We start from the raw sequence: 12,649 nt of genomic DNA, 5'->3' as shown, positions 1-12,649 counted from the left end.
ATCTTTATATCAAATCCATAAAATCTCTCCCCTTATCCCTCCTTAATCCATGCATTTGACTGATTCAAATTCTCCTCTAAAGAGTTCCATTCAGCTACAACTCTTGTATGCACAAAGCATAAAAATTAGCATTATTTTTTCCATCACAAGGAATCGATCCTAGGTCTTCCCCTATGCTCCACACGCCACCTTTTTAAGAGCTTAGTGTCGTCACCCTTGCCACTGTACTAACGCTCTTTTTTGTGATACATTTTGCCCACAACTTTATATAAGGGCACCTAGCCAGAACCCCTAACTCCTAAGTCCAAAATTTAAAAATTCTACCGGGTTTTGGCCAACTCATGGGCCTTCCATAAGCCCATTTACATACCCAAATTATGAATTCCATAATCACATACCAAATTTAGAAACTTACTTAAAATATCAAGAATCGCGAAAAACCCAAAAATCAGGATGTTACATGTGGCTCAAGAGTGTGCCATTTTATTTTGTACCCTAATGGGTACTTTTTCATATAAGTATACTAAGCGAACATCTATCAAAATTTCAATAGTTCGATAGAAAAGACTCTTGAAGTGTGGAAAGGTGAAATTAATAAAGCTTGTAATGTGATGAGCTCATCTATGTTTACTTGATATTTATATGAGGTTATGTGATTAACTTGTTTGATTAAGTGTTTGTGTTTAGCTAAACTCATCCAAAATTTATGGAAAGTATGACTATGTATGCTTGTATAGATAAAATGCTTACTCCATTTAGTTTTCCCTGTTTTATAGTGCTCAAAGCTCGCAAAGGTTGAAAGTCGATTGGAGCAATCATCACACTATCCACTATCACATTTTGGTATAAATAGAAATCTCATTTTGGTATAATGGCATGTATAAGCTTATTTGGCCAATGATGGCTTGTAATTGTTGTTTTGTAATCTAGTCATTGGAGTGGCTAGAGATGATCAAATTTGGTTATCTTAAAATTTATGTTTTGGTAATTACACCAATGCTTATTATGTGTTGTTTGATGGAATTATGTTAACATATAAGTTTATGATAAGAGTAAGTTTATATTCATTGATGCATGAGATAATTCCATATGATTGATGTCAGATTTTATGTGAATATGATGTTAGATTGGTGCATATATGCTTATGAGTTTTGGTGCAGGAAAATATAAGTTTTGGGTGACAAATGAGGCTAGGAAATGGTCTTATTTTGTCCACACTGGCAAACACACGAGCGTGTGCCTTGGCCGTATGTGTAATAGCCCAAAATTGGGTCTAGTTGGAACAGAGGTTTCGGGACCACAAAATCTGAGATATAAATAATTATTTTATGATTATTTTGAGATCTATGATATGATTGCATGATTGTGTGAAAATTTCGTAAAGAAATTCTATGCATAAAGTGCTTAATTCGAAGTTAGGGACTAAATTGAATAAGTTGCAAAACTTGCATTCTAGAAGTTTCTAGTATGAAATTGATTTGAAATATTAATTAGGAGGTATTAAATAGAAATTTGACCAATTTCTAAGTTATGGACAAAAATTGGACATGGATGGAATTTTTGGAAAGTTTAGTAGTAAGGGTATTTTGGTCATTTAGGGGTAAAATGAATTAAAATACAAAATTAAAAGCCAATTTTGCTTATCTTCTTCACCATGGACGTGTATACCAAGGGAGACTCCATGGCTAGGGTTTTCAAGCTTCCCAAGCTCAATTGTAAGTCCGTTCTAACCCCGTTTTTCAAGTTCTTTACGTTTTTGGAGTCCCGGTAACTTGATTTAGCTTATGCTAGCAATAATTCAACCTAGGGTTCATATTTGGAAAATACCCATAGGTAAAATTTGTGTATTCTGGTGTTTTATGATACAATATGAGGTTTTAAATTATGTTAGACAACTTGTGCTACTCGGTTTTAAGTGAAAACGAGCAAAAGGGCTTAATCGGTAAAAATACCTAATAGTCATAAGTATATGTTAGAGTGAGAATTTGATGTTCCATAGAAGGGAAAAGTGATCATCATGTCATAAAACATAAGAATAAGGGAGGAAGTTTAATTCCCGAGCCCAGGGGCAAAAGTGTAAATATGCAAAAGTTTAGGGGCAAAATTGTAATTTTTCCAAAGTTTGAGTTAAGGACTGTTTTGAATAGTACATTAATTAAATAAGTAAAATATGATGTTTTAGATCCCGGAAAACGAGATTTGAACCTAGAATGAGAGAAAAATCGAAAATTGGGAATGTTGGTAAAATGGCCGTTTTAATATCAAGGTAAGTTCATATGTATAATAAGCATTAATTTATGCATGTTTCAATGTAAAATTGATATATTTACTATGATCTCCGAGGTGTTGAAAGTATGTAAGTTGGTATGATAATAATACAACAATAATGCTGTAATTTATATTTGAAAGTTAAATTTAGTGTAACACCCCAAACCCGAGACCGTCGCCGGAGTCGAACACGAGGTGTTAACAGACTTCAAACCACTTATTGAGAATTTCCCAGACAAGCTGCCAATCTGTGTACTAGTCGCTTCAAAAATCATAACTTGAGTTTTACAACTCGAAAATCGGTTTCGTAATTTTTCCCTGAAACTAGACTCATATGACCGTTTCGTTTCTTCCATATGAAAATGGATTCATCAAGGTTCATTTACATAATTTATTCACTATTTAATTCCATTCCTACTATTTTTAGTGATTTTTCACATCCACGTCATTGTTCTTGCCAAATCTATTTCTAGGGTAGACTTTCTCTAACACATAGTTTCTATGATTTAACCACCCCTTTTTCATATATAGTCCAAAATATAATCATGATGAACCATTCTAATGGCTGATCGTTGCCAAACATTTCCGTGCCTTTTAATGAGCATATACATACCGAATGATTATAACATTATGCTCAAAACATTTATAAGCCATTTTCGCATGGCTATTCAAAATTTTACATACCAAGTTCAAACAAAACATAATAGCCTATACATGCCGAAATGTACTCCAAGACCAACTACGAAGAAAATACCAAAAGTTGTTAGCCGGTGTGATGACTTCGACGACGGTCCCAAGCATGCAAAATGGATCAAGAACCTAAATAAGCAACAATAAGCACCAAATGAGTACGTAACTCAGTAAGTCATAAGCAATGCACTACCATCCATTAATAACATTATCATAAGAGGAAAACAAAATGGAACGATGCTAATTACTTCCTCCAAACCGAACTATACCATAGTTCCTTAGATCTTTCGGTTCAATCTCACACCAAGTTACACATTCACATTCACATTCCATATACTAATCAATAGGATATTCGAAGCGTTTTTATACATCATTTTTGTTTTCGTTATAATCATACAACTAAATAGCCTTTTCACTTATTCATGATAATTCTCATGTACGTGACTTCAATTAAAATTGTCACATAGGTTCAAAACTTACCAAGCTCAACTCCAAATATAAACATAGCGCCTATTAGCCATGAACTCAAGGTGCTTACCCGATCCGCTGTCCGTGATCGACTCAATAATGTCACACACTTAGTGTCAATAGTGATTCCGCACACTTAGTGCTATATAATCAACTCGCACACTTAGTGCTATATGATCAAACTCGCACACTTAGTGCTGTACAAATTTTAAACCCGCACACTTAGTGCCATTCTCATGATCACGATTGTTTATACCCGCACACTTAGTGCCGAAATTAACAACTCAATACATCTCACCACTTTTCTTTTTATTCAATACTTTCATCACCACATACATACATGTATATAAATTTATCATTCCTTTCGGCATAATTACATAGACATCATGTCTATTTAAATCAATACAAAATATGTGCTTAGTGACTTACCTTGTGTTGGGTAAAATAGTTCCAAGTCGGCTACTCGATGACCTTCGTCTTTCCCTTGCTTGATTCTCCTTCTTTAACTCCTTGAGCTTAATCAATGAATTAACTAGTTTAACCATCTTGCTAAACATTCATAATTCAATTACACATGCATATATATGTTTGTATATTCGGCAACCATCCTCATTAGTTACCCATTTAGTCGATTATACACATGATTAAAGGTAACATCACGAACGGGCATACTTACATATATCTATACACATATATATACACTTCCAAATGGGCATCACAATTAGATTTAACACCACCTTCAAACTCAATGAGATGGCCGAATGTATGTATATATATACAATGTCAACTATAACATCTTTTAATCACCTAATTTCATCTCATGAACACTTAATCAATTTTTTTTTTTCCTAATCTAGCATATATTTTCACATCTATTTGTATTATCATGTAAATTCACATATAACTACGTTTCTTAAGTTCTACATCTTAATGCCCATTATAGCCACTCCCAAAACCTAAATCTAAAAATCGGCAACATCCCTTTCAACTATGTTAGCGAATACTCATTCTCTTTTAGTCCTAAATTCGCACCTCCAACAAAATGACCTAACAACTTCAACTTTCATGCTAACATAACAAGCAACTTAACACATCCATATAACTAACATGTTAATAGCATCAAGGTATCAACTAAAATTTTAAGCTTCTTTATCAAATCCCAACTCTCCGACAACCCCAAATCCAACCTTGGGATAGATAGAATTTAGACTCATCACCCAAAGGTTGTGTAAACTTCAAAAATATCATTGAACATACCTTGATCTAAAGGACCACTTTGGTGAATCTTGCTTCCTCTTCTTCCTCTAGTTACGACAATTGCAAAAGAAAGAAAACATGAGCTCTCCTTCTTCCCTCCTTATTAAGCATTCAAACTCCCTCATTTTCATGCCACAAGAAGTGAAAGAAAATGATGAACATTTTTTCTTTCTTCTCTCCCTCAACTCACGGCAATGGGGGTACACTCACACCATTCTCTTTTTTTTCTTTTTTTTTCTTTATTACCCATATTTCTTATTTTATTTTTCCTACATACCCACTAACTAAACATGTTTGCAACATGTTTCCCACCCATAGTATGGCCGACCATCATGCTTACATTTGGGTAAATTGACATGCAAACCCACCTTTTCACAACATGCACTTATAGGCCATCCTACATTTGCCTAGCACATTTCTAAATTTTCTCACATAAGTCCTATTTGATAAAAATTCACCTACAATTTACAAAATTCAACCATGAAATTTTCACACATGCATATGTACATATAATGAGCATCAACTATGACAGTTAATTATTTTTATGACTCGGTTTAGTGGTCCCGAAACCACTTTCCGACTAGGGTCAATTTAGGGCTGTCACATTTAGTGAATTAATTGAATTATGTTAAATTAAGTGATTATGGTGCCAAGTTTATGAATTGATTTAAAAATATGTCTATGGTACATGAAGTGCATTGAATTATCATACATAAATGTGATTTCTATGATTATGGATATTATGGGAAATTGTAAGTTCATATGATTTTTAATAAGACAATGTGTAATTTAATGTTATTGCGTTGATATTAAATGATATGTAAGTTTATATGTAAGTAATACATCACTATTACTTGTATTATGATATTTTATAAAAATATTGGAAATATTTTTGTGGATAATTACTTGATTGGTGAAATTGTTGGAAAAGAGAGAAATCCGGTTGAACCTTCGGAAAGATTGGATGATACAGATGGTATGTAGCTAGGTCACATGTATAGTGCTGAGTGCACATCATGTGTACAAGAGAGCTACAAGACATTATGATGTAGCTAGGTCGCATGGGTGATACTATGTGTACACCATGTAGACAAGAGAGCTACGGGATATATGTAGCTAGGTCGCATGCGTGGTTCCAAGTGAAGGACACCATGTAGACAAGAGAGCTACGAGATAAACTGGCTAGGTCACATGGGTGGTACTAAGTGTTCACCATGTGTACAAGAGAGCCGAACTATATGATGGGTGGAGCTATGTCCTGAAACCACCAAGTATCGAGGATTGATCCGAAGTGTTCAACGGGAGACTCTCTATGTATTGCTTTGTGAGTTTTGTGATGAATATGTGCTGGAACTTGGTTATGTGAATGATGTGTTCATTAAGTGACCAGGATGTGGTAAGGTTATAAACAAGTAAGTTATACATGAAGATGATTTTATGGTGACCTTGTGATCATGGGCCTATACTTGTGATGTATGAAATGTGGTGAAAATGATTTGTGATATGTATGTTAAAATAAGGTTAATACAAAGAAAGTGTGAAAGAGTGAATTAGCAATAAAACTGTTTTGGACAATAGCAGTGACGTGATTTTGAAAAATCACCAAAAATAGTATAAATTGAATCAGAGACTGAATTAAATATCAAATTGAATCATAATGAGTCTATTTTCATATAAAAGAAACATAGAAAGCAAAGGAGTTCTATATTTCTAGATATTTATGTTTTCATGAGACTGATTCAGAATGATTACGTGATCCCCTGTTCTGACTTTGGAAAATCACAAAAATTTGGAGAAAAATAATTAGAGGCTAAAAATTATATTTTTAAAATCCATAATGAGTCTATTTTCAAGATAAATCAACAATAACATTATCTGAGTTCTGTACTGTGAGATAATTATTTTTTAGTGAAGAGAGGTCAGAACTGTCAGAAAGTGAAATAGGGGAAATTTTAATGAATAAACTGTACTAATTGGCTAAAGCAAAAATTATGAAAATTTTATGGTGGAACGATATGTGAATCTAATTTCAGGGGAAATTTACGGATCGTAGTTTGGAGCTTTGTAGCTCGAATTATAAATAATTAAGTGACTATGACTCGTGTGGACAGTTTGATGTGAACATTTATTAGTAAATTGTGAAATCGTACTTACAAGAATGCTTTATACATTAAGGATGTGGAATGGAGAGGAGGAGGAGGAAAATAAATATATGTGGAATACATGGAAACTATGGTATATGAAATATTGATATAATGAAATAAATGATATGTGTTTATAAGAAAACAAAAAGAGAATGTTATGTATCATGACATGTATATATATATATATATATATATATATATATATGACTAGTCTCAATGTAATGCTTGTTGGGTATGAAATTGAATTGAAATGTTTCAGCAAACATGTTATTCTCATGCATTTGAATCGTGGTATTTTATAAAGATATGATCTAGCTTTAAATATGAATGCTTGATGATTAAGTGGAGATATTTGGTAAGATGATAATCTTGGTATAAATGTATAAGTGGTACTATAATAAACAAGGTAAAATGAGTATGAGGGACACATGTATGATGACATACAAATGCTATGTTTGTGGTTTAATTGAGGATGTTTAATCATTAAATGAATACCATGTTATATGCTTTTGATTTTGTATAAGTGTGTAAGAGATCAAGGTTGACCAAAGCTTGGAAAATAGCCTAGGTATATTCCACAGTAGCAGAGACACGACCATGTGTCTCAGCCGTGTATGGAACACGACTTTGGGACACTGGCGTGTGGAGCCTTAAAGCATGAAATTTCTAGGATTTTCGTAAGTTCTCGGTTTAGTCCCAAACCCTTTCTAAAGTATGTTTTGGGCTCCGTAGACTCAAATAAGGGACTATGTGTAAGAGAATGAACGCTTTGAAATATGAATAAAATTTTATGGCTCGTATTTTAGTTTAATGTTTGTATGTTTTTCTGGTAACGCCTCGTACCTTAGCCCGGCCTCGGATACGGGTAAGGGGTGTTACAGTATGTAACACACAGCTCATCCCATGGGGCATGTGGTCCGACCGTGTGTCCCCTATATCTTAAAATGAGAAACAAAATGCTCAGAATTGGGCACACGGGCAGAGACATGGATGTGTGTCTCAGCCGTGTGGTTGACATGGCCTTGAACACGAGCGTGTTACATGGCCATGTGAAAGCTGCACTTAAATTTCGAAAATAAAATTCACCACACGGCCTAGCACACGGGCGTGTGATTTGGCCGTGTGACTTCAATTTCTTCATACCTTATAAGTCAGAGAGTTACACGGGTTATAAACATAGGTGTGTGTAGTACACGGCCCGACCACACGAGCATGTCTCTAGACCACACGGGCATGTGAGCCCTGCACCATGGAAAATTTTTGAAATGTCACGAAAAATTTTATGAATTTTCGATTAAATCCCGACTTGATTCTAGTGCTTGTATTGGAACTCGAGGGTCCAATTAAGGGATGTTTTGAATGATCTCGGTAAATGAATAGTAATTTATGTAAATTATTTGTAAAATATTCTGAACGTTTTGGTAATACTCTGAAATCCTATTCCAATGATAGATACGGGTTAGGGGTGTTACATTATGCTTTTTGAATTAAATGAAGTTTGAAAATGAAAATAAATGATTTGGTCATAGTGAACCTGTAATAGCCTGATTTTAGCTAAATCGAAACAGTGGTTTTGGAACCACAAATTCGAGGTCGTAAAATTATTTTAATATTATTTTTGATGTTTACAACATGTGATTATATATGTGTGAAAATTTCATGAGCTAATTTTATCGTTTAATAGCTTAATTTGAGAAAAAAGACTGAATCGCGTAAAATGCAAAAGTTGCATTCTATATGATAAAGGTGTTTATTTGTTATGGCTTATTAAATGTGAGGTCCTTATGTTGTAATTAGTCCATTGATAGTGGAGATGGAAATAAATGGCCTTGAATTATGTAATTTTTTAATGTTTAAATTAAAGGTTAAAATGGTAAATTGATTAATAAGTTAATTTTAATTAAAAAAAACAAATGGTGTTCATTTTGTTCATCTTCTTGACCAAAAATAGAGAAAATAATAGGGTTTTTTCTCTTTCCTCCTCGTCCATTAAGGAAGGAAGTTACTTTCGGCACTTGTGTGGCTTGATTGAGGTATGTTTTGAGCTCGGTTTTTTATGATTTCTATTTTTTTGTGATAGTTGCTTTGAGTACTAGCTAGCTCGTACCTTAATTTTTGAGTTTGTTAGTGATTTTGAAAAATGCCATTGATGAATCCATGAGTTTTATGATGTTGATGATGAATTCTGTAAGCTTGGTGTTTGATATACATGTTTTGTAAAGTGTTTTTTGACAAAAAATGTCAATTAGGGATTAATTTGAGAAAAGTGTAAATTGAGGGGTTAAATTGTGAAATAAATGAAAAATATGGGTTGCTAGGGACCCATAGAGAATTCGGCTAAGCATGGGTCACATTGAATTTTATGAATTTTGTGAATTTATGAAATAGGGACTAAATTGAATAAATGTGTAATTTTATGGGCTAAAGTGTAAAAATGCCCAAATATGTGTTTGTGGACTAAATTGAAAGATTATGTGATTAAATGAGTTCAAATTGTTATAATATAGATCAAGATAAGAGAAACCCGAACATAGATCGAGGCAAGAACAAAGTACTCGACTAATCGACTAGTTTCGTCGTTTTTACGTCCGAGGTAAGTTCATACATGATAAATGTTGATACAATTATGTTTCAAATGATTTAATATCGCATAAATTATATATATGAGACCATGGTTGAGTATGACGACAAATTGACTATTTTGGCACTTAGTGTGCGTTTCGAGATAGCTTCGGCTATATATAGCACTTAGTGTGCTAATTGGAATAGCTTCAGCTATATGTGGCACTAAGTGTACGATACTGAGATAGCTTCAGTTTAATGTGATGGCATTAAGTGTGCGATATCGTTATAGCTTCGGCTAATCATTTTTTGCACTAAGTGTGCGAGTTCCTTGAGTATTGAAAGATTTTCGGATGGATTAACGTATTGAGCAAAGAGGTGAGAATGTAATAAATAAATACAGGAGAGTACAGGTACGTACAATACCTATGTGGTAGTTGATACTATGTGTATGAAGCTTGATGGATTTGTATATATATATGATAAATGGTCATGGGTTAGAATTGAGTGATGATATGAGACTTATTAAGTGTTTATTAATTGATGATTTGAATATTATAACTGTCAAGTTTATTTAGCACGAACTTACTAAGCTATGAAGCTTACTGTGTGTTATTTGTCTGTGTTTTATAGAATATCAAAGCTAACTCGGACTTAGGGATCGTCGGGAAACATCATCACGCTATCGATCAACTTGTTGGTCCTTTTTAAAGCTTTGTATATATGGTATATGGCATGTATAGGTTAGTGTCATTTTGGGTATGTTTTAAGTCATGTTATTAGCCATGAGATTTGGCTTGTAAATGTTGATATGTATGGCCATTTAAGTTCGCTTAAATTATGTGTTCGATAAGTAATATATGTGATGTATATAAGTTACCATGTATTTTGGCATGTTTGTCATGGTTGTTGATATGGCTAAGTGATTGCTTATTTGGTTAGTTATTAGTTGATGTATTAACTCTTGATGAATGGTAAATTTTTGGTATGATTTATGGATGATGATTTGGTTGATAGAAAGGTGATAAAATTCATTTAGGAGTTATGTGAGTTTGATAATTGTGGCATGTTAATTTGGTATGTTTTGAGTATAGAATTTAGTAGTTGAAATGACTGATGATAGATGGCATGATATGTGAGTGAATTAGCATGTTTTGGCTGCCTATATATGTGTTGACGTGATACCATTTTGATGGTTAGGTGTGCATTAGAAAAGGGTGGCAAATTGGCTATGCAAATGGCCTATTTTTGTCCACACGAGCAGAGACACGAGCGTGTGTCTCAGCCGTGTGCGACACACGGTCATGTTACACGGCCATGTGTCCTCTGGGGTACCCTTTCAAATTAAGTCAGTATACCCTACAGTTTTGACACAGTATAGGCACATGGGCGTGTCTATTGGCCGTGTGTGGCACACAGGCTGGCACATGGGCGTGTGGTCGGCCGTGTGGCCAAGTCAGTAACCTCTCTAATTTTCCCACGGCCATGACACACGGGTGTGTATCCCGCCGTGTGGTGCAAGTTAGTATGTATGCCCTGTTTTCACACAGCTTGTGACACGGGTGTGTTTAATAGCCGTGTGAGGCACACAGACTGTTAACATAGGCGTGTGACCCTTAAATGTTTGAAAATTTTCTAAGTTTCCCAAAGTTTGCTAATGTTTTTGGTTTAGTCCCTAATCACTGTTAAGCATGTTTTAAGGTCTCGTAGGACATTATAAGGGACAATGTGATTCATATGAATGGATTTTGATTATGATTGCATAAATGTATGTGAATGAGATTATTATTCGGTAATGCCTCGTAACCCTATTTTGGCGTGGAATACGGGTTAGGGGTGTTACAGAACCATTGAATGCAAAAATATTAAATATATCTTCTAATAGATTCTTTTACGGTAAAATCATCATGATTTTAACGGAATTAGAATTGGGTTCCGAAAATTTTTTAATTGAAAATATATTGAAGTTTAATTTTTGGGAAATAGAAAAACAAATATTAGGTTAGACCAAATTATAAAGTATTGAGTTATAAGTCCGAAAAGTACTTGTAATTGGACCTGATATGAAAGAGGCCCAAAAGTCCCTTATGTAATAATGGGGATGACAAACCCTAATATTATTAACTAGAGTTGTCGCCCCGCACATCCTAGTTGAATTAGACTTTCATTTTTTTAGTTGAAATAAACTTCTATAATTCAACAAGGGTTCTACCTTCTTTCCCTATAAATAGACAGCACCAGTAGGGCTATGAACACAGCTTTCAAATATTGTTATGTTGCTCGAAAATAGAGAGACTTTTATTCTTTAAGAATTAAATATATTTTCTAGAATAACGATTTTACCGGTTTCTATTTGAGAAGAGAATTTTCATTTTCACCCCCAAAGAAAAAAAAGACTATTTCTAGTTCTGTGTTTGATTCGAATTATTCCACCCCACACTCGAAGCAATTCGTGGTATGAGAATAGTAAAAAAGATTGTTTGGTTGAAATTCAGGAACAACAAGGATTTGTCTATTTGAAAACACATGTACGATTTTGATTTAGTGTTAATTGCTATAAATATCACAAATCAAGTTTGTTTTCAAAATTTTTTATTTTTTGCCTTGTAGAACAACTATTTTCGAACCAGATTTTTTCCAACACTTAAAAGCGCTAAATCTTAAGTGGTAAACCTTGAGGGACAAGTGTCTTGTAAGAAACATCGAGCAAGCAATATGGTGAAGAACCATGAACAAGCAATTGCATAGGGGATGGAGATGCCATGCCACGAGTTGAGGTAACAAAAAAACCCGTGTGGAGCAAATGTACTTAAAGAATGACTATGAAATGACCCTGGAGTGCAAAGTAAGAAAACTATCCTTATTTTATATATTTCAGGGCTTTCTTTTAGACAATAGTGATATTAAAATTATATAATTAGTATTGTTTTTTACTCTAATTAAAACAATGTATTATATCATTGCAACTATAAAGTTTACAAAGTTCAATGAGAGTAACTTGTACATTGAATTTGCCTACTTTAAGCTAGTTCGAGATAAGTGGATAATTTTGGGAGATTGGCATTCCACCTGAAGGCTGTTGGCTCCTTGTGGAACACTCAGCCCTTCATTTTTGGTGCCCTTCGTTGTTGGAGTCCCTCTTCTGAGAGTTTTGAAGCATTTTCGTTTTATTGTTTTTGCTGGGCATACTTAGTTTGTCTCAGGCAATTCATATAAGTTTGTCTCAGGCAATTCATACCGTTTGATTTCCTGAGGTTCGT

This window comes from Gossypium arboreum, chromosome 5, assembly GCF_025698485.1.
Source record: "Gossypium arboreum isolate Shixiya-1 chromosome 5, ASM2569848v2, whole genome shotgun sequence".
Taxonomy (NCBI): Eukaryota; Viridiplantae; Streptophyta; class Magnoliopsida; order Malvales; family Malvaceae; genus Gossypium; species Gossypium arboreum.
Note: the sequence above shows the minus strand (reverse complement) of the source record.